Source organism: Procambarus clarkii, chromosome 27, assembly GCF_040958095.1.
Source record: "Procambarus clarkii isolate CNS0578487 chromosome 27, FALCON_Pclarkii_2.0, whole genome shotgun sequence".
Taxonomy (NCBI): domain Eukaryota; kingdom Metazoa; phylum Arthropoda; class Malacostraca; order Decapoda; family Cambaridae; genus Procambarus; species Procambarus clarkii.
In genome coordinates this window covers 8,895,168-8,901,167 of record NC_091176.1, presented here as the reverse complement: position 1 = coordinate 8,901,167, position 6,000 = coordinate 8,895,168, and positions in this window count along the sequence as shown.

The window sequence follows — 6,000 nt, the reverse complement described above, 5'->3', positions numbered from 1 at the left end:
TTGCTTATGAAATGATAAAGCTACCCATTTCATTATGTATGAGGTCATTTTTTTTTATTGGAGTTAAAATTAACTTAGATATATGACCGAACCTAACCAACCCGACCTAACCTAACCTAACCTATCTTTATAGGTTAGGTTAGGTTAGGTACCCAAAAAAGTTAGGTTAGGTTAGGTTAGGTAGGTTAGGTAGTCGAAAAACAATTAATTCATGAAAACTTGGCCTATTAGGCAAATCGGGCCTTGCATAGTAGGCTGAGAAGTGCGTTCTGGCTACTAGGTACGACATATATATATATATATATATATATATATATATATATATATATATATAACTAGTTGCATATTGTCCTGGGTTGCATATATATATATATATATATATATATATATATATATATATATATATATATATATATATATATATATATATATATATATATATATAAATAAATATATATATATATATATATATATATATATATATATATATATATATATATATATATATATATATATATATTAGTATATTTTGGTAGCAGTCTTTCCTGTAGACATATATTATTAAATATGACCGAAAAAGTAAGATTAATAATTCTAACACGAATTTTCTCAATTTTTCGTACATTACGCTTCACTGTTGGAGGTAAATCAAAAATTAATGGAGCCCTGTTGCATAAGCAACAGGGCTCCATTAAGGAACATATAATCTCTTCCCACAACCAAACCATCGCCAGAGAAATCCTAGTAAACAACACAGAAATCATCGATAGATACAGCGATAGCAGGCGGCTTGACGTTTGCGAGGCACTACACATCAAGAAGTCAACACCAGCAATCAACAGCCAGTTATTGCACAACTATATTCTACCCACCTCAAGACTCCGCTCCAATATAGAAGCATCAAGAAATATGGACCAATAGGCTTTCTACAAACACTTCTATTCAATACCCATTGTTTGTGTTCTGTCTTGTGTTGATACTTTTAATACCCTATTAATATCCCGTCTTGTTCTGTCTTGTGTTAATGCCACATCACCCCTCCCACCTCACTCAAATGTAGATATAAAATCGGAGATACGTAAGTTCTATTCAGTTGTGTATTTGTGAACTAAAGTCTTTGAAAATGTAATAAGTTTTACGAAACGCGCCCGTGTCGCGTCAGACTAGAAATAAAAATGAATTTTGGAGAATTAATTTTTGATTTACCTCCAACAGTGAAGCGTAATGTACGAAAGATTGAGAAAATTCGTGTTAGAATTATTAATCTTACTTTTTCGGTCATATTTAATAATATATATATATATATATATATATATATATATATATATATATATATATATATATATATATATATATATATATATATATATATATATATATTGACGGTAACGCGTTGGTGTTCGGCTGTTTCAAAAGGTAGGGGTATGGCCTCGTCACATAAAGAAACAAAAAGAGAAAAGCTGGAACTTTTGTCTGTGGTAAGGTAATGGGAAGACACACAAAACACAAGTAAATTTAACAATGAAATTTTAGTTACGTTAGAAAAGCAAAACATGAATAAAATTTGGACATAAAAATTGTAACAGATAAATAAATCAAACAAAATAATAAGAATAATCACTGGCAAATGAAAAGTTACGTTAATACAAGTGAATAATTATTGAATAGATTATTGTAGATGTAAATATTTAGACTTTCCAGAAACTAGCCGAAAATGGCGGATGTCGTAAGTGGGTCGGGAGGACCCTGGTGAAGACGGTCTTCACACAACCTAGATATATATATCAGTTAAGACATCAGTTGTTTTATGAGACAAAGTATATTAACTTAGAGATCTTGTATCTCACAGTGAGCAATATTTAGACAGAGAGAGAGAGAATATAGTTTTCCTATCATATAAAGTGAGTGCAAAGTCATGCAGTATTTTCTGTAGCTATTTATTTCATTCTATACTTGTATGAGGAGGCTTATTGCACGTGTATTTACGATGTAATGTGAAGATGTCTTCAATAATATGATGCGAGGGGTTCTAGCCAACTCTGAGATACACCACTTGAATGATATTGTAGCTTTCCATTTGTAAATATATTTTAATCATAACTCAGTACCGAAGTTTGTGTGCTCTCCGAGCCTTGCAACTAGCTAGGCATATAACAGCAGACTCATGTAATCAAATCCTGGGAGTATAGCAAACACCAAGCTAGGCAAGAAAAGAGGCAAAAAGAGGAGGCAAGAACATGAAGCAAGATATTGTGTGGCAAGAAGTAAAAACTGTTACATCATGTCATATAACTTAGAATTACATGACAAATTGTGAGTGCGAGTAAAGAGTGAGTCTTTGCAGTTACTTGGCAAAACTACTGGTGTTGGTTGAATCACGGATACTTTCGTAGCATTCATTACAGAGGACTGTGTGCTACCTTTCTTTGTAGTACTGGCGTCATTCACAGGTCTCTCCTGCAATCTATTGTTTTGTGCTGACATAAACACTTTCCACAACGTTGCAAATGTTGAAGGCGAGCTTGCTATGTTGTATAATTAGAGGAGATATGGCATCCCTTGAGCTTAACTTGTATTCCTTCCGAAGAACAACATCCCCCGTGTGATGTTAATGCTATCGGTCTAAAACTTTTTTTCCTCAATTGGGATCATATCTTGAGGAAATCTTGAGATGATTTCGGGGCTTTAGTGCCCCCGCGGCCCTGTCCTCGACAAGGCCTCCACCCCCAGGAAGCAGCCCGTGACAGCTGACTAACACCCAGGTACCTATTTTACTGCAAGGTAACAGGGGCATAGGGTGAAAGAAACTCTGCCCATTGTTTCTCGCCGGCGCCCGGGATCGAACCCGGGACCACAGGATCACAAGTCCAGTGTGCTGCCCGCTCGGCTCCCTAGTGATAACCGGGATAACACTAGTTTTTGGGCTCCGTCTCCAAATGATGTTAAGGGACTGTGATAGTGGGTTTTACAATTCCTGATGAATATGGAATTCCAGAAATAAGCGCATGGTGCATGAGCAAACTGTGTATGGCTACTTCAAAGTCCTGTTCGATAAGGGTGACATTTGATACATTATATTTGATGTTGGTATCACATTCACGAAAAATACGTTTAAATTATCAATCTTCTGTGTGTTTAGTGATTCGCTAACAATAATACTGCACTGTATATCATCATTATTTCTTTCATTTCTTTGTTCTCACCTGTGAATGTTACATCTTCGCTCCTAGTTTAACCACTGCTAGGTGCTGTATTTATTTTAGACTAGTAGTAGTACCGGGCCACGCATGGTGTGGCTCATCAACACACGTGCATTGCTGAGCCACAGCAACCTTCCCTGTCGCCCAGTCCTTCCCACCATTCCCCACTCCCCTGTCCCTTTCTCCTCCCCACCATTCTCCATTCTCCCATCCCCTCGTCCCCACCATCCCAAACTCCCCCGTTGTTACGGCCCTCTCGGGTCGCATCCGGGTTCTTTCTCTGATGTTGTTAGAGGTCGGGTATCCGGCCCCAAGCTAGTAGTGGCTTTCAAGGGATGTGATCCGTAACGCAAGTAAAATAAAAGGGGAAGGGAGACAAAGGCAAAAACTTAATAATATAATTATCACCGTCACCATAAATAATATAAAGATTATCACAAGGGGGAGGAATAAACACTATAATATACAACGTAGTCTTCCTCTGAAGACTCTGGACGTTCACGGTGCTCAACGATGCTAAGCTCTTGGTCCTCTTGTGGCCTCACGACGAATCCTTCGATTCTCTTGAGTCTACCCTGGCCACAGGCCAGCCAAATCACAGTTCCACTGGGGGCACCGTCGTGGAGGCCATCAACCACAAGTCCAGCCGGTAGCTGGCAGGTTCCAATCAGCAACGCTGGTTAGGCCACTCCACGACCGATACTAGGGTAGCGAGCCCTAGTCAGGAGCCTCGTGTGATCCCACAGGTCACTCTCCTCACCACAACACCCCAGTGGTTAAGCGTCTCCACCAGTAGTCCCGGGTACGATAATCCCTCAGCTGCCTCGTCACAGACAGGCTAACACCACAGTGTTCATCCGGGGGGGAAGGGTTACTCACAGCTGCTGCAGCAAATACTTGGAGACAAGACGGCTGCCTTGGGTAGACTGATCCCACTTCCATTACAGCAGTCTCAGGTCGACTCTGTAATCAGACACGTCATCAGTAACAGGGACACTCTAGGGCACCTCACTTACAGGTTTAGACACAAACGCCCGACGTATCTACTCCATAGATGGCGTTGCTGTCTAAGCGTCACCTCACCAGAGGTCAGCAGCGGCTGTGTTATGAGCTGATTAGGACGGGAAACTAGCCCTTGTGGCTGGTATTTCTCGTCCTCACTAGCTGGCGTCGTCCATTTGGAGGGAGTTTCGGGAGCTGACCCACAGATGGCGCGGTCGTCACTGCTCCGTGCTCGGACGCTGGGCTCGGGTCCGTAACACCTCCCCACCAAAAGGAATTTGGTTTGGGGTTCTATAAAGAGAAACACAAACCAAATTAGTACGGGGACACAACTCCAAATGGACTCACGTACACTAAGAACTGGAATGGCGAGGCTGTCTTGTCCACAGAACTGTCCTAAGGAGAAACCCTGGCACAAAGGAAACTTGAAGATGGAAGACAATGACCTGCCTGATGTAATCTTCCACACCCCCACTGCGATGTCAAACAGGGTCATAAGCTCACGTGTCCCGAGCAAGGATTGGTATAGACACGATCTAGGGCGACTCGACACTTCTCTGCGTCGTGGCACCGATGATGGCTGGTTACAGACGGTATTTCTGGTACCGTTCCGGTAGTCCTTCAGGGAGACGGGGACCTGGAATACAGGGGTCTGATAATTTAGAGTGACAGCATTAGTGGGTAAGACAGTACTTACAGCACACTCGCCTACTAGGCCCACACCTAGTTCCAACAGAGCTGCTTGTACACCGGAGATGGTGTCTGCTCTGCCACCGTCAGGTCGACCAACGTTCCGTATAACGCTGCATCTAGGCTCAGCAATCACGCGGGGGGTGTCAACCTGTCAGAAACAGTTACCCTTAATGTCACATCTCATACCTCCCGTATCTACCATCACCTTCCAGGTCCCTTCTTTGACTGCAACACTCACAGCGCACGTCTCTAATCCCTGGGATCTCTTCACGATGTTCATGGGAGCCATCATCTGTCGGGTCGTCCACTGGTCCTTACTGAGAGCACACACGAGAATAAAACAAAATACCGCTAAGAAACATTTGGTTAACTCAGGGATAGGTTTCATGAGCCTGAAATGTCCATAGCCAGCTATATCCATTAGCCTGGTTTGGACCGAAGAGGGCTCTAGAACCTTCACACATACCTCACATACCTCCGACGTCTGGGGATTCTCTAGCTGGTTCAATGAATGCTGTACCTTGCCATACCGCAAGTACACATCCGCCTTCGCTCCAGACTCTTTGGTATCCGTGGGTACTTGCACACGAGGCCTCTCTTCTCGCTCAGTCGCTTCTGCCATCATAACCTCATGCTTCTTGTCGGGAAACGATTCAGGAGACTACTATAGTGCTGTCGATCTGCGGGTGAGAGGAAGGATTAAACATATTTAATTCCGGATCTGTCTGTACCTGGACATTACCACTGCCCGCTATTACCTCAGACCTTGCTGTTTCGGCTGACTCGTCCGCGATCTTGGGATGATTGTTGCTCCAATCTGTTACCAAGTCGTTGGCTAGTATCACGTCAATCCCAGCTATAGGGAGGGTATCGACTACTGCCAACGCACATGTGCCGCTGAAGTAAGGCGAGTCGAGATGTACCGGCACTAAGGGGGCGATGTACTGCGTCCTAGGAAACCCAACCAGGACAACCTTTTGTCTCCCATCCACACTCACTCCCTCGGGTAACGAGCTACCCACGATCAGGGACTGGGCTGCTCCACTATCTCTGAGCACTACAACTGATCTACCAGTGTGATCACTCGTTACATACCCGCTTGAAG